General features: G+C 48.7%; 1 protein-coding gene across 3 annotated transcripts in view; it reads right to left on the reverse strand.

Moving 5' to 3' along the window:
* The window catches only part of HSF2BP (heat shock transcription factor 2 binding protein), a 62631-nt gene that overhangs the window by 8812 nt on the left and 31805 nt on the right, over positions 1-22014 (reverse strand). The window contains exons 8-10 of one of the 3 annotated variants that reach the window (XR_010825697.1): positions 13775-21803; positions 5060-5435; positions 3521-3564 (exon numbers count right to left, since the gene is read on the reverse strand). The gene's annotated coding sequence lies outside the window, so the exon portion shown is untranslated. Of the gene's footprint in view, positions 1-3520; positions 3565-5059; positions 21804-22014 lie in introns of all 3 variants that reach the window. The other 2 variants (XR_010825696.1, XR_010825695.1) reach the window with 2 other exon arrangements.

A 22014-nucleotide genomic window follows, 5' to 3' on the forward strand; every position in this document is an offset into this window, starting at 1 on the left:
GTCCTCCCTGAAAAGCCAGCGTTTTCTGACCTTGAGTCCTGAAAACACTCATCACCGGACAGTCGAGGAGGCAGACCCAAGTGATTAAACCAGCAAGAAAGTGCCAGAGAGGAGATGATTTCACTGCACTATTGAAAGCACATTTCAACAGATAAGCCTAGCAACAGGGGCCCTGTCTCCAGGCTGACTCCCAACAATGAGCTCCTGCTATAGCTCCCTGTCATCCCACTGCACTGCTGCGGATGAGTGAGTGAATGAATAAATAAATAATGTATTGCAGCGTTCGTGCAATAAGCCGAATATTAGCATGTGGCTCTCAAGGCGACCTTTATCGAAGCAAGCAGCATTTATATTGGAGAAATTTATCTAAAAATAAATGATTATCGCTCATGTATACATAGAAATACCGAGGGCAAGATATGACTTTCTATAACATGAAATGACTCATTTTCCCCCTGAAGTTTTAGTGAGTGTCGAAGATATGCGCTTCTAAGAGTGAATCACTCCAAATGGCCACTGGGTGACTGGCTGGGATTGAACTAATCGTGGGGAGGAGAGCTGACGTAAGAGCCAGGGGACTGGGAATGCATGGGCTATTTGCAGGGCAAGGATGGCAGGCATTAGCACTCAGTTGTCACTAGTAAATCTTAGATTGCTTTGACAGGTGGCAGATTGCGAGACGTGAACGGCTACAGCTTCCAGGGGAACACTCTTTTCATGGAAAGTGGGATGAGGCCAAGGGAACAGCCCATATTTCTTTTTTATGTGTGTGCGCAAACACACACACACGTGTATATATAGCTGTAAAAAATAAAGCGTATCTTTTATGGATAAGTAAACTAACTTGAACCCTCGTTTATATTTGCTAGCTAAACCCAGGAGTAACAACTCAAGCTTTCTGGAAGCAAAGCTCAATTGCCAGCTTCCAGAACAAGCCAAAAAAAGTTATGGTGAGTTATCGACAAGCCTCATAAGCACGAGAGAATCCAACGGCCCTCCAGATATTCATGGGAGAGTGTGAGGCTGGATTCAAACCACTCCTGGGACAAGCACTGACCAGATCGCGGTGCCTGAAGTGTTTTCCAGCCACCCCTGTGAGTATACGTTATAAACACATAAATATCAGCTTCATATTGGAGCCATGTCCAGAGGAGGGAAGTGAAAGAGAAGCAAGCCATGCCTTTTCAGACGAGTTCACGGCTTTTAGCAGTCTCCCTTTACACGCTGCTTACAGCAGCCTGGCTGATAGGGAAGGAAAGGTCCCAAGAAAGCCCTGCCATCCGGAGGAACTCCTCCTCCTCCAGAAGCAATGTAAGCACAGCTGTACTTTGCAATAACAAATGCCAGCCATGCAACCCATCGCCCAGTTAAAACAGGCTGCAGCAGCAATGCACCAGTGCCGTGTAAGTGGCTGGACGTGCAAGCTCATGTTGTACTACCAGCTACTTGTAGCCCCCTGCATATGGCCCCGTGCCTGATGCATGTGTGGGCGGCTTATACCTGGTGAATTCAGTTGCCGAGCTGGGGTCTCGCACGCACTTTGCACCTTGCTAAGGAACTGCTTGGTATGGCTGGGTCTTCTGTTCTCCAGCCCTGTGGAGAGCAGCCAACGCAGCTTGCCCTGCGTTTTGTAGGGATGTTTGTGGAAACAAGTGACACTGGGGTACAAGTTTTGCTGTGGGCTATAAGAAAACATGAAAATCAAGCCAAACTGATTCAAGCCAAACTTGTTGCGAATGAATGTTTCCTCAGAGGACAGAGCTGTCAAGCAGAAGGTCTCTCAGAGAACAGGAGAAACCTCTTTTGACTAATACCATCTGCCAGAATGGATGAAATACTGGAAGGAGTTTGAGAATGAAATGCAGGTATTCCCAGCACTGCCACAGTGATTTTGTGTGACCTCTTTGAACCGTAAGCTCTGCCTGCCCTCCCAAGGCAGAGACAACAGGAATGCGTGTGGTTTCACCCCCTCCTAACGCACCAGACAGGTAGGGATTTTAAGCCGATGAATTATTTGCTGTAAACATTCTTTTCCACTTTGCTAATTGTTCCCATACCCACTTGGGCGGCTATAAATGTGTTTGCGATTATTGAAGAAGAGAGGGGTGCAGCTGCGCTCCATCCCCATGCAAACCCTTCACACCACGAGGCTGCAGTCAGCCCATGCCCAAGGCACAGAGCTGTGCAGCTGCACATCCACAGCCAGCTGCTGCTGCAGGGAAAGGGCCGGCCTCGCTAATGAGCCTCACACAGGAGCACAACAGGAGGGCAAACCACTCGTTTTTTTTGCTGACATGGAGTTATTCAGTTGCACTTCCCGGTCCCATGGTAACTCGTGGCCAAAGCCACAAAGAAACCCCAAACTAACCTGATGAACTGTTCCAAATACTGGTATGTTTTCATTTCCTCTTCCTGAGAACAGTCATATAAAAATCATATGAAGCCCTCTAGCCTCAAGAAAGTGGAGCCCTGGACAGGGAGTAACTCGTGATTTCTAATGAAATGAAAGTTTCTGGGTTCTTTTGGGAAGAATTCCAACAGCTCGGCTCTTACAGTGGTGCAGCTTATCTAGAGGGAAATGTCCTGTACACAAATACGGACAAACTGCTTTCCGATCCCACAGCACCCCAGCTCTGCTCTGATTCCAAAGTGGGTAAGTGTTAACTGCAGTTTCCATCCTCCACCAGAGGACATTCAGAGGACTGTCATGCCAATGGGTGAGAAGACTTGAGAAACCACACAGACGAGATCTAAAACCTGCACATGTGAGGCTAGGGACTTCAATGCGACATGCTTATTTAACATGGAGCCAGGTTTTCTGTCTTATAGCACGCAATAGTTGATACCTGAAGGACAGACTCTGGCATGAGCAATTTTGCTAAGTATATTCTATTTTCAATGGCTGAGACTCTCCTTTGGAGAATAATTAAGTGTGCGATATATGGTCTAAAACAGCCAGGAAAGAGATTGAAAATACAGAAAATTGAAAGGAAATTATTTCAAACTGGAGCGCTTTGACTCTGGAAACTAAGTTATAAATGCTTTTGAGAACCTGCATTTATTACTTGCAATAAATAACTTTTCTTCCAAACACGCCTTTGTGTGAGAGACAGATTAGCAGTGCAAGTGGAGCATATTTCTGCTGTGCAGAAGTTACTTATTTTAGAATAATGGACGTCACAAATTGGCCCTGCATAGCAACACTCATTGGAAAAAGATCACAGCTCCACTTAACACAAAAGTGCAATCTTGAAGCCCATTGAAACTGAAGTATCTTCACAGGGCAAGCACTGAAGTAGCGCCTCATTTGCGTAAAGCCGGACAATTGCTCCTCTTCCGTACACAAAAAACCGCTTAGATATCTGCTGTGCAGGGGGAAAGGCTCCTTAATCACATTACAGAAAATGAACATCCCAAGGTTAAATCCTGGTGCTGTGGAGTACATCAGTGCTTTATAAAGTCATCTAAACAGGATTTATACCCACAGATCTTCATGCTGCAGTGAGCATACGGAGCTTACCTTTAAAGTCGGGGGGATGCTTCTTCCTTGTAAGAAAAGCAGTTCTGAAAAACAAATTTAGGTACATAAGGTCTGATTCTGCACTACATTAAGCCTGTTTTACAGTTGTGTCACTGCAGTGAAAATCAATGGAGTGGCACTGGTGAAAAAAAAAAAAAACCACACAAAGTAATGATGAGTATTAGCCCGGGCTCTTTAGAAAGCAGTTCATGTAGCCATTCCCTCAGGTTTTCTCCAAGTCCATTATGCTAGCTGTGATGTGGCAAGAGGATGTAGGAAAAAAAGGCCGTGAGATGGCAAACCCATCCACCCTTGTTCGCCTGTTTTATGGCATTCCTTTCTTTCTGCCTTCGCACCATAACTCTGCTTTCCTTCAAGGAAAAGAAAACTATCAGACCTAGATTTATGCTCGCTAAGTGAGCTTGCTTTCCTTGCAGTTTTTTCTGCGAGAAGCAATTACACCTGGATTTGTTCCACTGCTTCTTGCCATCCTGGCAGGACAGCTGGGAGCACGGGCCATAAGTGAGCGCAGTAATAAATGGGAGCAGGGGACGACTGCTGATTTACACTGGCGGAGGATCTGTCTCATGAGGCTTGCTATCAGGCATGTCACTTCATTTCTGGAGTCTCCACTGACAGACATGGAAAAACTGCTCAAAATATTGCAGACCCTTTCAAAGTCACCTTGAAAGCGCTTCTGTCTGAGCAAAAAGGCGGCAGCTCCTCTGCTGCCACGTGTCCGTCCCAGTGCCCACTGCTCCCTGCCAGCTCCTCCAGGATGCCCTGCTTGGGGCTGGATCCAGCCCCACGAAAAATTTCATCCCAAAATTTGCTATGGGCTCCCTCTTTGAGACTGAAACCTTCTGTGCCTCATTTGCCTACCTCCAGTGCCAAAACAACAGCATGCCCTCTCACCCACCCTCCGGCTAGTGCATCAGCTTTTGGGGTAGCACCTGCCCCATGCCACTTCACAGTGTGAAACTCTGTTCAGAGCTTAAAAAGCAAAGGTGGGTTTCACCTTGTGCCCTCTTTTTTGTCCGAGCAGCCCTACCCAGGGCTTGGGCACAATAATCCCGAGCAGCGGGAGGGCAGGCTGGGCGCTGGGGCTCTGCTTGGTGTCACCAGGCCCAGCTGGCTGCGGAGGAGGCTGGCGTGAGACAGCTGGCAGCAGAGAATCGCAGGAGCTGGGAGCAAAAGAAAGCCCAGTTGAGCACAAAACTGCTTAAAAGAGGGGGTCACTGCTGGGGCCATGGCCCTGGAGAGCTGAGAGGGGAAAGGAGACAGGACAACTGAGCAAAAATGTGGGGAAGGGGCAGGGCAGAGACCAGGACAAAGCACTTTACAGATGGACCAGCTGCCGCCTCCCAGACCCACAGCCCTGTGTTTGAGGGCCATGCCCATGCTGGAACAGCTGTGGGGCAGGAGCACAGGGCTTCTCCCTTAGATTAATGACTTATTCAAAGGTCACACAGCTGTCATACCATGCGCCCTGTTCCCATTTTAATTTTAGCAACCTCACATACCTCCTGGGCTACTTACAAGGTTAGAAATGGGGGATTTCCAAGGGAAAGCTGCGGGCAGCCAGCCTGGCAGAAGTTCTTCGCCCTGGAGATGGCACAGCTACCTGTACATCAGCAGCTGGAAGATACATTAAGGCTCTGCAAGGTGGCTGCATGTCAGCTGCATGGGGTTTCTGGTTTGGTGTCGCTGTCTCTGGAGGTAAAGATGAAGTGCCATGACTTCCAGCAAAACGACGAAGCACAAAGATTAACTGCAGGAATTCACTCAGAGGCAAAGTAATGAGGTAGGGAGAAAACTGTGCCTGCAGGACTCCTCTGTTAATCTGCGGCTGGATGAATTACTCCTGACAGCGTGCTCAACTTGTCCACTGGCAACGCGGTGGGCTTGAGATTTTCTGCAATGCCCAACAAAGTATGAGATTCAACGTTAGTTTGTGGGGACGCGGGGACAGATAGAGGAAAGAGGGAATAAGGGACACGGAGGGAATGGAACAAGGTAAAAAGTTAGCTTAGTCAGTGTCGTAGCTAGAAGGAAATACAGGTAAACACAGCTTGCCCATTTCTAATTCGGACACTTCCTTCCTTCACACACGAGGAAGCAGCCAGAGGAGCGAGTTTACCCACCTCCTTCCTTACCAGCTCCCATCAAGCCACACTGTATTATATTTAGTTGAACAGTCAACAGCAGCACTGACCTTTAGAGCACTATACAATCCTTTGTAACCCTCCTGTTTAATAAAAGAGCCCTCTATCCTGAAGAGAGGCAGCTGGGGACACCAAGGCTATGTCTGTAACGGTGAATCAGACATGCCCAGGTCTGTCCTCTGGCACTGAGGCTGGCCGGGATGGGATATTCCACATCCAGACTATTGAGCTTTCTTCTCTGTCAAACCAAGGCAGTTTCACCTCAAATGCCTATCAAGAAGGGTATCCAGGCCCTGCTGGCTTCCAAGCCATGCCTGGGAAACATCTGAAGGACCACAGACGTGCTTCAGAGATCCTAACAATTTAAGAGTGTAGATGACTCAGCCGTAAGGTCTGGGAATGTGCCCTGGCACCACGTAATTGTGCAGCAGAGAAGTAGCTCGAGGTGCTGGAGTACTGCAACTCCATCCAAAGCCAGGGGACAGTCTGGCAGCCCGTGGCAGCCTGCCCTTCCGCGGTTTGAGCTGAGCACCCAAGGCACCGAGAGCACAGCAGCTTTCTAAAGCCTCTTTGTTGTGACTGCGGAGTTGTGACCATGTTGAGGCCACGGAAGATGTGTCAACATCACCACCCCAGAGCATGTCTTTTATCTCCTACCAGAGAATGACGTGGATCCTTTCTCTCTTCCCCATGGCACCCTGTGTAGATGCAGCTGCAGAGGAGCCTGGAAGCATCCTCTTAAGAGCTCTCTACCTTTTGCCCCAGCTTTCTGGACAGTCTTCTCCTGTGGCTAGGTCGTGGAACCAGCACTGAGCTTCATTACACCAATGACAGCATGCAGCTTGCTAATTAACGACAGGCACGCCAGTCTGCTTGCACGGAGCTGGACACATGCCGTGCATTTTTAACATCACTTAGTAAACAGCGGTGATGAAATGCAATAAAGAATGCCAAATGTGTAGCACTGATGCGATGCCCAGATAGGTTGGAGTGGCCTCTAGCAGGCAAGGGAGAGGGTGAGCTCCTTTTCTTTGCCATCACAATAACCCAGCAGTCCAACTAGAATCGTATCTGCAAGATCTCAGAACTAAGCAGGATGTCCTGTTCATAAATCAAATCCCAGCAGACCTCTCCCTCGACAGGCTTTTCCCTTCCTGGACTAGACTTTCTGGAAACTTAACGTTGAAGGTTTTGATCCTGCAAACATTTGTACACATGTTTTCCTACCTAGAAGCCCTATTATTCAAGTTAAATGTATGCACAACCGTTGGCAGCACGGGCCCATGCTTAGGAAGAGATTCTGTAATATTTCTGCTCACCAGCTTGCCGACTTCTAAATATGTATCTGTATTTTTCCACATGACCTCATCACTCTGGGGCACAAAGAGAAGCGTATACGCCCACCGAGTGACATTATAATCAGCTGTCTTAGCAGCCTTGCCCTATACAAGATTTGGGATGTGCCCTATGGAGTACCTCAGATATTGCTCAAGTCAGTTGCACTTCCCTCCCTATTATTTAAGCAATAATAGCTGATGGGGAGGGTATTTCCTGAGTCATCTGGAGAAAATGAGGTCTCTGCTGTAGGTCCATAATTCTGCTAGGAAAGCATGGCCAGGAAGCAAGTCCCCACCCTGTCCCCCCTATGCTGGGGCCATGGCTGCGAAAGCAAGCCAGCACGAGCGGCTTGGTTTGGGATTTTCAGGTATGAGAAATACTTCAAGTACACACCAGCTTTTTCCCCAGAGACCTATTTCTAAGGTTTCCAGAGTGGCTGGTGATACAGAAGGCCACTCCACTTCCAAAGGGAAATTTTACCCCAGAGGGTCAATGAATTGCAGGATGCCAGGCTGGAAAGGGGTGGATGTACAGTAGGGAAATAGACAGTGATGTATCGATTGCTGCCGTGTATCATGCATTGATTGCTGGGCTTATACAAGCCACAGAGGAAGGCTTCATAAGCAGCAGGAGGCTGCACTATGCGTTTGAGAAATCTCTGCTTTATACAGGGACAAATCGACAGGTCCAGCTACACGCTCGGAGCAGCCGCCGTGGCACAGAGCAGCTAGTTAAGCTGGGTTTAGGGCTACATTGAATTCCCGGAAAGCTGCACAGCAATCAGAGCACACAGGGGAATCTGGCCACTATTGCTTTACAACAGCATTTCCCCGGCTGATATGCTCGCTGCTCTGCACGGAACCTTTTTTATTTATTTTTTCGATTAATATCAGTAAGATAGCAGGACTTACTCTTCTCAGCAGTTATGTAACTATATAGATACATACATAGGTATATAGAGACACCTATATAGTTATATAATTCCTTTGTTTTTTTCCTAACAGAGAAATACAAAAACATCCCAGGGATTTTAAAAGCCACGGATTCAAACCTGGAAAAACTCCAGCATTGGATTTGGTGGGGAGAGATTTGGAGCTTTACTGACGATGATAACTGTGAAAAGAAGAAAACGTGTTTCAGATCTGTACCTGTTTGACTACAAAGGCATGACAGCGCCAGCAGCCTACAGATCTCATTGCCACAGCAGAGCAGTGTGTTCACAGGCCCGGTCAGACTGATGTGGAGTATTTGGAGCCACGGGGTATTCTCTGCAATTACTCGTTGCTGCTGCTGCAAATTAGCACGCTTCTCACTTTAACGGGGAGCTGTTGCCATCAGCTGAGCCTTGAGCTGTAAAGGTTCCTGTGGGCGTAGTAACACCAGGACTAACAGGCTCTGGTTTCACAATACAAAGCCATCAGCAGCTATGCTGGCTCTGGCAATCAGCATAATCCTTCCTTCTTGTCCGGTGTCATTCCCTCACACTACGTAGCACCGCTGCCTGTGGGGCCTAGTTTTGGACTGGCTTAGGCAATGGATTCAGCAGAGAAGTAATTACAAAACATGATAACACAACATCCGTGGGTTTTGACCCAGCTCGGGTGTCCCACCTGTCTGACAGCAGTGGACAAAAGCAGACGGGCAGCACAACAGAAGGAAAGCGAGCCTGGTGCGAAGCGGAGGTGGAGAGCTGAGGGCACCAACAGGTGAAGCCCACAGTGCTGATGAAGACGTGGCAGGGCAAAAACACAGCCTTGCTGAGCAACCCTGGCCCTCCGGGCACAAGGCAACTATATTTGATGCTGCTACTACCTGCACTTCCAGCCTACAGCCACTTGTGTTTCAGGGATTTCCTGAGCCAGCTGTGAGGCCTACAACCTGCCTGGTGACACTCTAGTGGATTTTTCTCCACAGACTTGTCCCACCTCCGTCTGGATCCATATAAGCTTCCTTATCACCTGCAATACCACAAGAGAGATGGATCAGTATGAGCTTCATTAACATCTACAAGCCCAAAAAGGGGAGAGCGGCTCCACCACCAGACCATGGGATGGGGCCATGCAGCCATGGGATGGGGGAGGACCACAGGCCGGGAGCGAGTGCCTCCTGGCAAGCCTCACCGAGGCCCTGCTCGGGGCAATGTGGCACAGAAGAGGGGTCCGGAGCAATGGTAGGGGTTTGTTATGGGGCAGGAGAGACACTGCAGTGCATGTTCCTGCCAAAAAATAGGGCGGTGGCCAAGGAACACGTGGCAAAGGCCAAGGGAAGTACTCATGCCTCAGAGCACAGATGACAGCAAACAGGAGGGCTCAGGAAGAAGTGTCCCAAACCCTCCCAGATATACCCATTCCCCAGATCTTCAGCATCTTTCCTGAGTGTGTCTGGCGGTGTTCACAGCTAGACAGGGGATTTTGGCTTAGGGGTTGTGATTCTGGCTGGTACAGCTGCTGCAGAGTGAAAAGGACCTGTCCACAGAAGACGCCGTTCTCGCTGTTTCTGTAGAGCTGATTGCTTGCACGTTTTGGGCAGGAATGTCTGGATTACTGCTGATGTGAGTTACGGCAGTGTGTCGGGCTGTAAGCTCCTGGGAGGCTCCTGACATCTTGCACCTGCCACTCAGAAGCAAATCAGGCACTTCACATTTCCACCCTACCAAAGACACCAAATCCTCTCACATGACAAAAGCGACAGTTTTTCTATACACACTTGGTTTTGTCTCTCTTTATTTTAAATTGCATCCACACCGTAGCGTGGCTGAAACTTGTGGTGTACAAATCAACTGAAATTGAGTCACTGGGCTTGATAGAAGCAAAAAGACGTCATCGTAAAGAGAGCAAAGCCCCGCTTGGAGCCCCGTCACCCTGCTGAGTTGCAAGGTTAAGGAAACACATAAAATTGTAATGAATGAAACAACCATTAAACATTTTGCTAATACTCAGAGAAATGTTGCCAAAAAGAAAAACTACCTAGCAGACTAACATTTACATTATAAAATGTAAATTCACAGTGTTAACTTTCTCTGGAATGAATAAACAAATATTTTAAGCAAGCAAAAAAGAAAAAAAAAAAAGAAAGAAAAAAAAAAAGTACATACTTCCAGCAAACGTCATCTTCTTACACTGGGGAAATTCTTGTCATGCTTAACCCAAGTGTGACACAACATCTTGTAACAGTTATCCATTACTGAAGTTTATCTGGGCTTGCTGATAGCCCGGCATTCCTGCAGCACGTAAAGGAATGTGTATTTCATCCCATCCAACTTGTACACCACACTTACCTATTCCACCCACTGCTTTAGGAGGTTCAACGCCCTGTATGCTCAGCATAAACCAAGAAACACTTGGGTGCTTTGAATGACTCACTTTGGGGTCCATTCAGTCTTTGGAGAGCTGACAAATCTACCAGCTCAGCTGGATGCCTGAAGTAGGGCAGGGTGACTTTTTTACAAAATATCCATCTCAAGAGCTGAGGGTTTGGTCCCCTGAATGGTTTCACCCGTGGGAAAGGCACTGTAAATGACTTCTCAAATCTTCCAAAAGATTGCTCAGAAAGAAACTGGGGTTTCTTTTGGATCTGTGAATCTGTGCTTCCCCACAAGCTCTCCAGGACTGCTGGAGAGTGTATCCTGTGATGAGAATTAAGGCAAGGAAGGGGAGGTGGTGACAGAGAAGGACAAAGCCTCTCATTTGGGGAATCATAACACAATACCATGCCCTGATTTTATGTACACAGGGAAGGGCAGAAGAAGTCTTTTCTAAGAGCACCTTCATGGGCTGTCAGGAGTGTGCCAGGGCCCCTAGCTGCTTTTGTGGTGGGGACACCCTGTCTTGGAGTGATATGGGCCACAAGAGGAGGTTTTACTGGCAAAAACTACGCTGTGTACTGAAGCTGTGGTGACACCACTAATCTGATCTTCAGAGGTCCTCTTCAGGACATCTGGAAGACCACCTAAAGAGAAGCCTAAAGAGAAGCTAGACCAAATTAAAATGTATCAGTGACCCTGAAATACCTGGGGCAAAGAGCCAGGCAGATGCTGATCTTCCAGCAGTGGCGGGGGTGGGTGGCCTCTCCTCATCACACCATCTGTCAAATGCACTCCATCAGGCAAAGCTTACGGGGACACAGGAGGGCAGGAGGCTTACAGTCCCCTCACTTGTCTTGTTCCCCTATCTAATCACTAGCAGAATGAATGTTTGTGTGTCTTTCTACTGATTTTCCCACCCTAATGGCATTTCTGGTGATGGGTTGAGGCTTGCCTACGCAAGTGAACCACTGTCAGGCTTGGAGCTCAGTTTTAAGTGCAAATATTGCTGGAACAGACATGATTCAATGATAAAGGGTTCACCCGTTTCTGCCTCAGGTTACACTTAAGTGTCCTGTGTCTTTTCTAGTGACGGGGAGAAGGGATAAGTCTTCCCACTTAACACAATTCCTTCTGTTGGGAATAGCAGCTAAAAAGCAGTGTTTATCCTCAAAGCAAAGCACACTGCTACTAAAGCTCAGCTGCAGGAGAACTTGAAGTCTTTTGCATTGAATCCTGTCCTGCGATTTGAATATATTGGTGAATAAGTCAGATGCATGCATGGGAAACAATGAGGAGAAAGGGAATAGAATAGAGAAGACTACAAACCATGTTATACTCTTCACTTCAGATTCACATTTCCTAGGCACAGAATGTAATTTTCGTGCTGCCTTTAGACATAAGGATAACTGCTCTTCAGAAGCTACTTTGTGTGTTAAACAAATATGACATTTACGGATTGTTTTCTCTCACTATTTATTTGTTGTGTCCTGAGCTAATGACCTTAAAATTTGATCTCTCTTATGGCATTAGTGTTAGACGATTTCCAAAAAGCATGAAATTGCAATAAACTGTCAAGTTTGCACAGGTGCATTAGAGATTAAGAGATCAGCCACAGAGCCATTAAGATCTATGGCAAAACGCCCAATGGGACCAAGATCAAACCTTCAGAGTGTTTTTAAAAATGTCATCATTAGTGGAGAGATTCCTTGCCTGGCAATCCCAGGGGCTCAATACAATGCTGGATGTTAACCGTACCCTTCTGCACTACTCCTCTGAGATGGCAGCTGCTGGAATTTCTTATTCATTTCAAAACAGATGAAGCAAATATTAGTTCTGCTGGAGCAAAGATCAGTGGAACGTCCCTGCTGAAATGCTGGTGTACATTACACAAGCTTTCAAGTTCTTCCTAACCTGCAGGAAGAGGCTTTTTCCTTATACAGGTGCAAGAAACCCACTTCCACCCATGAGCAGGGATGTATTTTAAAATACAATAAAAAATTCTGTGGAGCCAGCTCTTGTGAAAAATCGCACTGGCCATCAAAAGGTGGCTTTGAGATCTTCTTCACAGCTACACAAGTTTTGTTCTTACCCCAGCTTTCCCCGGGGAAGGACTCTGCCTGGGAAGCTTCTGCTAGATGGTGTGGCCAAAGGCAAAGGTCTCCCGAGCTCCCTGCCTTCACAGAGAAGGAGTGGAAAGAAATTAATCAAGTGTTCAAAGTCTCCCACTGCTCTCCCTGATCTTTTCCTAGAGAGATGGACAAATTTCCTTTTAACTGCCAGGGAAAGAGCTGTAGAGCATCTCAGCCTGAAGAGCCACCAGATATGCTCCAGGCATACACGGGCAAATGCAGAAACATTGGTACTGCAGGAATGCAGGTGGAGATCTGCTTAGCAGTGCTCACGCGTGGGGTTGACTCTGCATACATGATAGATAGGGTGTAGAGCATTTGCAATTGCTTGGGAGTGCCTTTCCACGCTGCTCATCTGAAAAGTAACATCATCAACACTGAGGTTATGTTTTGCTTCAGTTCTATACCAGCAAACTCCCGTGTCTGTCCTTTTGTACTGCTGCTTTTGCTCCATATCGTGAGTCTTACTCCACAAATGCAAACAGAGAATTAAAAACCCCTTAATCCAACTTTTTATTTTATTTTCTTTACAGATTTTGCACATTGCTTTTCCCAAAAGAAAACCTGGGATGTTCATGGAAACCCAAACCCCATATCATAGTGCTAGGCCTGTACTTTCAGTTACTTCTTCTAATGTATTTTAAGATAGAAAAGCTGAGCAGGAGGAGGGAAATGACTGGATCTGAGGGAACACATGCGTAGCGAGCTGAGTCACCCCTGAATCCAGCCAGCTGCCTGCAGACAGCTCCTCCGCTGCTCAATTACAAATTAGTTCTGGCCTTGTGCAGAAAATCTGTTAAACAATGCATAAATGGTGCTAATTCGGTAACATTTTATTGGCACCGATCTCGTCCTCACCCCCCTCCCAGCGTGGCTCAGGCACCCAAAGCCCTGCAATCAATAGCATCATCTGCATGATACTGAAGGTACTTTCTGTGTGCCTTTTCACAGAAGTCCAGATCAGACGAGCATTGGGTCTAGTGCTGCTGACAACCGACATATTCCAGTAGCTACAGCAGTTTTCAGCCTTTTTTCAGTACAAAGGCCTCTCTGCATTTTTAGTGCTTAATCCCTGAAAGAGGGCAGAACACGGGAAGGTGCCTGTCTTTGTGGAGAGGAGCAAAAGGGCAAGATGTGGGAAAAGATTCCCACCTAGGAGACCTTCTGCCTTGTCCCTTTGGGTCTTTGGCCCTGGCTGCTACTCTGAACTCAAGGACAGTGAGATTTCCAGAGTTAAAAAAAACCCACCCCCTGCAAGGTAGAGAAATATGGGAATCACAGTGAGCCCTTGGAGAGGGTCAGGGTAAATGGCACCTACCTGCCTGCCTCCCGTCCTCTCTGCAGGATTTGGCCATGGAGCTGACAGAGGTCATCAGCCCACCCTGGGCAGCTCCTGGTGCCCGGCTCAGTAGTTCAAGGCAGGCCAGGAGGCTTCGTGCAGCACTCCGGTCACCGCCGCTGCTGTTTTCCTTTCTCAGTTCTGCTCTATCCCCTGCGGCAACTGCTCATTGCTGATGCGGAGAAGCAGAAGCACCAGCCTGCTTGGTTAAGACAGGATTCGCAGCCCTTCGGGGACAGCCTCTCTGCAGCTAACCTGCTGTCAGCTCGCTAGATACACCGTCCGAGCCACCAGCAGGCTCTGTGGTGTGGGGAGGCTGCCTCGTGAAATGAAGGAAGGACATTTTTTCAGACCCCACAAGGAGAAGAGGGCTGCAAGAGTTGTACTGGGCTTGGCTGAAGATCTGGGAGGTGCCACGATCCGCAGCCAGAACGGTGCCACAGACCCAACCAGCCTCCGTGGGCTTCCACTAGCAGCAGGAACAAAGCACACGGGACATTTTCCAGTTTCCAAGACATACCCCAAAGCTTAGGTCACCCGCTTCTCGAGAATGTATTTTACTTTCCAAGGAAGTAGAGCCCTTCAAGAATGAATGGATTTAACAGTCAAAAAGCATCCGGCCCCGCAGCCCCTAGGGGAGGGAACGGAGCCAGGCCTGGAGGATGAACGAGCACACACATGGACGTCCTCACAGCCCAGCCTGGGGACAACAGCGTGCCAGCACCACGGGTGAAGCAGTCACAGGTGGTGGCTTCTGCTTTTGGGAGATAAGCTCCCCTAGGGACAGGCCCACCACCTAGCCCTGCCCCAAAGCACTGGTGAGCTGCTTCTTCATTCCCCAGTCTTTAATTTCCTTCCTCACTTGCTCCACAAACAGAATCTCCTTCTATCTACGTCACTGTGCTTAAGGGTTGAATCCTTGGAAACAAGTTTCTTTTTTCTCTTCCCCTCAGTGCCAGGACGTCCTTTGCCCTTATGTCTTCCTTGGAAGCATCCAGAAAGCCGTGCTTAATTCTTCGTTTCCTCTTCTTTAGTCATTTAGGATCTTGGTGCTCTCCCATCTGGAGGGGCAAGCAGCACAGGGCCAGAGTATTTCTCCTTCACGTAATTCATGGTGGTGAGAGCAGCAACACCAGTTTTAGCCCTCCCTGCAGTGCCGGGCCTGCCCCTCTCAGCGGCCCCATCCTGATTTCACTGCGCGAGGCCCCAGAGCTGACGCGGCCCAAATTCAGACCACTGCTCCCCCAGCCAGGCACGAGCAGAGCACCAGGGCCTTGTTTCTCCATCGATTCCTCTGCAACCTGGCAGGAGCAACATCTCCTGGGCTGGAAAGGACTCGCAGGACTTTGCGACAACGGGCCCTCTTAGCAGCCTTCACAGGCCTCAGTCACCGTGACTCACCTGTGGCTGCCAAGTGAGATGACAGCCCCGTGGTGCCCACCAGCCCCTTCAGATACTTGTCCCAGAGACTTCTGCAACCCACGTAACAGCGGTCAGATTAAGGCAGACGGGAGGGGAGTCACGTGAAGAGAACAAAGCAGAAACCTAACTTGGAGGACCCAATCCTCCAGCATGCTCCCTCTGAAATTAGGGGTGCTCCTCCAGACACTCAGCTCCTCGGCTAATTCGGCCCACAGGAGGCCTGTGGCTGCACGTGGAACCCAATCCCTCTCTTCTGAGCCCCAGATGAGCATCCCAGCAGCTACACCTCACCTCATGCCGGAGGGCCGTGCCTCAGGCCCCAGCAGGAACCACAGGGCCTGCATTTCCTCAGCACCAGTGGAGCACAAGACACATACCACCTTCGTGTGTCTAAGGAAACTAAAATGAAGATCTAAAACTACGATTTAGTAGCAGCACTTCTACAGGAAAGCTCAATTTGTGTAACAATGATTTTTTATTTTTTTTTTCAGCATTCCAGCAGTGCCTTAGAAATGTTTTCCGGTCCCTCTGTGTTCTTGTAGCAGCTTTACAAGAGAGCAGGTTTCCAGCAGGCCGCTGCATGCTGCAGGCAGCCTGTACAGCAGAAACTACCAATCACTACAGAATACTCCATTACAATTAAAAATTAATGGCAAATGTACTGTGTCCCTATCGCCACCTGAAAAATGCCTGTCATCCTGGGGCCAAAGGTTTCTGGGATACTGAGCCCTTTTCATTACAGGCTCTGTGCAGTGCTCGAAAGCTGCCTCCTCTTTGGCAACTTGCACACTAGTTTCACTGTGCCCCCCTGCTTGCAACCTGTCCTCGACGCCTCCCCTCTCCCCAGGCCACTCACAGCAGCACCATTGTTTTTAGCAGCTCAGCTTCTCACCTGGCTTCACGATCCCCAGAGATGGTCTTTATTTTTTCTGACTGCGTTCCAGGTTGCCACTGGTGCTCACGAAATGACTCCCGTACCTTTTGGTCCCCTGCCATTTATAGCCAAGAGGGTACCCCCTTTCCCTTGGCTTCCTCGCCCAAGACCTGTCTGCAGCTAGATAAGCTGCCTGGGCACAGGCAGGCCCCGGCTGTGTCTGACAAGCAATCTCCAAAGGTTTCTGGGGCAGTATTACACCCTGTCAGCAGTGTTAAGGCTGAATAGCTCAGCGGCTGATCAGGGCTGCGCAGGACATCGTTGCTAGAGAGGCTTCCTGAAGGGGCTTCCTTACGGGAACCAGGGTGACTCATTGCTACTCGGCGGCTCTTGTTTCAGGGAGATTAAGTTTCTGCTGCAACAGGGTCATAATGAAAATGAAAATCGCTCTGCGGGAATGAACTGTTACCAGAACAAAAAGAAGAGAAGCTATACGTTTGGGAAGAGAAGCGATTGCTGTCGGTAGCTTCTTGTTACCGAACAATTTCCAAGTGCATGGAGAGCTCTGCTCTTCTTTGTGTCAGGCACGGTGTGAAGCTGCAGCTCCCCAAATGCAGCTGCACTCCTTCAAGCTGCAAAACGCAAAAAGACGGTCACAGGAGCACACATGATTCTGTATGCATGTACTGGGGATCTTGCAAGCACTACGGCACACCTACACATGCAAACTGGAGGTGATGTCCACAGAATGCAGGTTTGTAGGCAAGGAGAGCTCCTCCACACAGCCCCAATTCACATTGTATCCGGTATCATTTAAAAAGGAGCAAATTCTTCTGGGGATGCTCTTAGGCAAGTCTGAAACTGGGCTGTTTTTACCTGGCTCCTCATAAGCCAAAGGTAACGTGGTGTGAGCTGCAAGGACGGCCGCAGGCAGATGTGCCCTGTGGGACACAGCCACCGCAGGGGCAGGGGTTGTGGGAGGCTCACACAACCCTCTGAGGAGCCCACCTCAGCACCACATCACGGATCAAAGCCGGGTGCTGTGAGCAGCTCTGCACATCTCCAGGGGCAGCAAGGCGGGGGACCTGCAAGCAGGGCAGGCTGGGGGACCTTTCCTCGCCACCCCACATCCATCACCCCAGGTATTTTAATCAGAGCAGGCATCTCGTATAATGCTAGCATCACTTTCTGGCACAGAAGAGGCCCTGGGGATTTCGGCCATTCCCTCTCCCCCCAGAAGAAAAAAAAAAAACAACAAAAAAAACCATGCAGCTTGGGCAGTTTGCTTGCCAGTGCTGCTTGTGCCAGTGCGCCAGGCCGGAGCAAAGCCAGCCCAGCTGCGGGGACAGGAGCAAGAAGCATCTGCTCGCACGCCCTCCCCTCCGTGCTCTGCTTGCTGCCGCTGCCGTCAGAAGCTTCGCTGCCTTTATCGCTCACGCTGGGCCCGCTTCCAAGCAGCAGGTCGCAGCCACACATTTGTAGCGCGGCAGGAGTCCCTCGCCTCGTGCTGCAGACCTCCCTAAGCTCTCCTGGGCTGATTAAGTCTCCTCTTACGAACTTTCGTGGTCACTTACGCTGCACAGGCAAGGGGCGCTGGGCTTGAAATGCTGCAGGCAGCTCAGCCGCGTGTTGAGCTGTCCTTTCGTCAGAGAGCTGCCCTGAGGTTCCCTCCGAGGCACGGAGGATCAGCATCAGCTGCCAGAGGTGCGGCAAAGCCAACTTACACCCACCGAGCCCCGGCCCCAGGAGCAGCTTTCCAGGTTTAAAAGCTCCCACCCTGCTGTGGCAGCAGCTTGGCTCAGCTCAGAAGCTGCCTGGCACCCCCACAAAAATATGTCTCTTTTGCATTCACTGCATCCCTTGCGCCCGACCAATTAAGCCCTGCTGGCAGCATCGTCAGCAGGACGGGTACTGCCTTACAGCCCCTGCGGGGACCTGCACCCACCGGCTGTCCCCTTAACACCCCCGTGCTTTGCTTCCCTCCTGGACTGGCCTGAAGACCCTTCCCCCTGTTTCTGTTTCATCGTCGTCCCTGTGGTGTCACCTTGTAGATATTTCACCTTTTATGTTCTGGCACATGCTAAGAGTATTCCTGGCCTGACCCTATAGTGAATGCACAGATCCAGACTCCCACCACAATGACCCGGAGCTGACTGTTCTTGGTCTTTGAATGCCCACCGCCCTCTTCCTCCTTCCAGCAGTTCCTGGAAACCCAAAGGCTGAGCAAAAGGAAGAAGTTCTCCTGAAGACCCATCCTTGTGCCCCAAAGGCCCCAAAGAGCCCCAAAAGAGCTGTAAAAATGCCAGGGACAACGACAGTAAGTCTGCTACAGTATACTGGCGAGCACTGAGGAGCTGGTTGTGTTGAACAGCTCTCAGACACCCAATGGCTAAGCCAAAGTGTCCTCGAAATTTAGTGTTTCCCTCCTTGGGGATCTCCAAAAGCCGCCTGGGCATGGCCCTGAGCATCCTGCACTGGGTGGCCCTGCTTGGGCAGGGCTTGGAGCAGGTGGCCTCCAGGGATTCCTGCCAGCCTCAACACTTCTGTGATGCTGTGAAATTGACTCTGGACACCCCAGACTGCTCAGGACAAAAGGGTGCAGAGTCAAGTACTGGGCTTTTTTTCCTGCTTTTTCAATTTTCTGTTTTGTGCTAATACAGGATGACTCTTACACTTTACTTGACACCTGTGGCAATACAGCAACAGAAGAAAAAAAGGCATTTATATCTCTGCAGAGAGCTTCAAAAACCTCACCTGCTTTTCTAACACCCGCCACATTCCTCGGCCTTAGTTCAAAGCGACACCCAAGTGGCATGAAAGCCACTTGAGTAGCTCAGTCGGACCTGACTTTCCCCGTTCAGCTGGGAACCAGGCAGGCTGTGTTATATCCTGCCCTCCCCCTGCCCTTGTCGAGGCCCTCACCAACCCTGCCCTCTCCTGACTGCAGCCAAACAGCATGGAAAATGAAAAGCACACCTTCAAAGAGATTGAGCACCTGGCATCAGAAGTGCTTTAACTGCAGTCGCGCCCACAGTAAAAATTATAGTCCTATAAATTACATGTGGGACTATAATTTGGTCAAGGTCTTTTTAAGGTTTCTGACCCAGCAAGTTATAGGTTGTAAAGGTCACCATAAAGCATTGGAGAAGTTAAAATCTGTACGACCTCAAGACTTTTCTGATGACTTTTACCAACTGCAGCTTGGAACTCGTATATTGGAGAAGGAATTGCAGAATTTCTTGCAGGAAAATGATGCCCAGAATAACACAGACATGTCCAGATGCAGCTTCCCTGGTGGTGCTGTGACTGGAAGGGAAGTGGCAGCAGCTCCTTGCATAGCCCTTGCCTTGTGGTGTGCAAAGGCACTGGGCAAGGTTAACAGAGGAAACAGAGGTCCTTTGTTCCCCAGTAAAACTCCCTTCTCCTCACCGCCAGCATCCCTCCGGACTGGAAGCGGTAGAAGAGATGAATCACCCAGCATTTGCACGACTTGTAAAATCTTATCAATTCTGACGTCCAGTTCTGCTAATCACGGCATATCACAAGTGCAAATGTTAACCCAAAGGAGCTGGCGCAACCAGATGAAATGCAATCATCCGAAAGTTCACTTGTGGCCGTGTGACCAGATGACCACCCTCGGCCATTCCTCCTCCTACCTACTTCCCGCTCTTAAACAGCCGCAACGGGATGAGGTGTCTTGAGCACTAACCCACCGTCCTTGTCGCAGGTTCCTGGCAGCAGGCCAGCGTCAGCAGGCAACCACACACCATTTTCCCTTAGGAACAGGACAGCTGGCTGCCCTTCTCATCCCAGATCCCGCAGGCCCCTTCAGAGGACACTCGTGCTGCCGTACCTGCCGCTCAGAGCCTCTGGGGAAATCCAGAGGTCTGCCTTCGGGCTGGTTCTTACTGTCTTCTGCTGAGGTTTTCCAGTTCCTTCTCAGCCAGCTCCTGCTCAAAACCTACCTAAGGACCTCCACAAACAACTGCTGGGGCAGTACGTTGCATAGACAAATTCCTTAATTTACAGACAATATGTTTAGAGGCTCCATACTCATTTTTCCTTTGCGTCTAATCAATCATCAGCATCAAATATGAAAAGCGAGCATTTTCCCGGAGTGTCAGTGAACTGACGTAATTTCAGCAGCTTTGTGCGCAGTACATAAAACTCAGAGGAGTAAAGTTCAATTTTAATTGTGCGGCTGATATTGTGAAGTAAACAGGGGTTATCTTCTAAAGATTTTTAACACAGATTTTTAATCTTTTGAGATGGTTTAGCGTAAGAGTCAAATTCCTCCTTCAGCTATATCGCTGTAGATCTGGAACAACTCTGATAATCTTCTCAGTCCAACACCAAACTCACATTTTCTTCTTCAACTGAAACTGTGAGATTGTGCAATGGAGGAAATGACATTAAGGGAGTACCTCCGGACTTTGAGCAGGGCTACTGAAACTAGTGCTTTGTCTGAACTGCCTTGTCTCCTGCAAGCTGGTAAGGTGGCTGATGAGTTACTATACAGAATAACCCCAAACTTTTCAACAGGATCCAGAAAAAGCATCCAACAGATGAAAACAGAGGGGGAAAAAAAAAAAAGGCTTTAAAGCCACCATTTCCAAAGCCTACATTAAACTCTGGTTTTAACCAGTAAAGCTTCCTAGTGGCCCACAGTTTCAGGCTCAAACTTCACAGAAAATTAAAACCAAAGGTTTATAATGCATATTTTAAATGGTTTTTAACTATAGCAGGACAATATAGTGTCATATTGTGTTCTATATACCACCCATGTTCAACTCGGAAATGTTTCACAGACAGGGTGACTCTTCCTCATTTATCAGTCTTGCATAATGATGCCCTTAAACCAGAAAAAGAACTTTCTCAAGGCAGGTGGATCACTGATGGTGAGATTCTGAAGAAGCAGTCCCGGCGAGCTGTGCCTGAAAAACAAGGCATCTGGGAGACAGTCAAACACTTATCGTTAGATCTGCACGGCCTGCTGGGCAGAACTGCAGCGTCCGGACTCACCTGTTTTAATGTGGCTGGTAAGTGCTGAGCACACCCGAGGTTTTCGGTGGACACACAATTAAAATAACAGCCCTGAGTGTTTTGCTTCCTGATTTCATACGGAAATTAGGTGCAATTGCATTGCTTGTCCCTCTTCATAATATTTGCACGTGTCAGTCAGCAACCGGCAAACCTGATAGAGGGAGAAGACCTCCCAAAGAAGCTCCCTCAAGCTCCATGAGCAGCTAGGGTAACAGCAGCAAAGACCTAAACAAAAACGTTTGTGGGGGCAAAGCTGGCAGAGCAGTGTACGCCCTCCTTGGCAGCAGCTAGCCAGCCCACTGCCATAGGTTACTAACCTGACCACGAGTGTCCACGTCACCCTCAAGTGCACTCCACACAGTCCCTTGGGTGGACTTGGTTTCATAGGGGGAAGGGCTGGAAAGGACAGGAAGGTTCTCAAGAAGCATCTCAGAGCCGTAGAACATGAGGTTTCACCAGTTCTTCTGCTCACAGAACTACTTTCCTCTTTTTCTGGTATTTACTGGCTTCCAAAAGTTTGATGAAAGATTCTCATGAAGAGATAGCCATTAAATGAAAAGCGGATGCCCTTTAGTGTTCCTTAAAATTGAACGCTTTCATGAGTTGATATTCCAGGAAATTATAGGTTATCACTCGGATCCCTTTAGGATTAAACTCCATGAGGTACAGCTAGGACGGTAAGATAAGAAAACAAATCCAAAGAAAGCATGCTTTAAAGAAGATTTAAAGCCTTCCAAAAATTGTTGCCTGGTAAGTTCAATGTAGTCTCGAATCAGACACAGTGGAACCCCATGCAACGCTTTCATGCATGTGAGATCTGTATCTTGTCCTTCATATGAAATAGTCCCAAATCAGACTGCTACCATCTGTAGTATTTGAG

This window comes from Anser cygnoides, chromosome 1 (assembly GCF_040182565.1).
Source record: "Anser cygnoides isolate HZ-2024a breed goose chromosome 1, Taihu_goose_T2T_genome, whole genome shotgun sequence".
Lineage (NCBI taxonomy): Eukaryota > Metazoa > Chordata > Aves > Anseriformes > Anatidae > Anser > Anser cygnoides.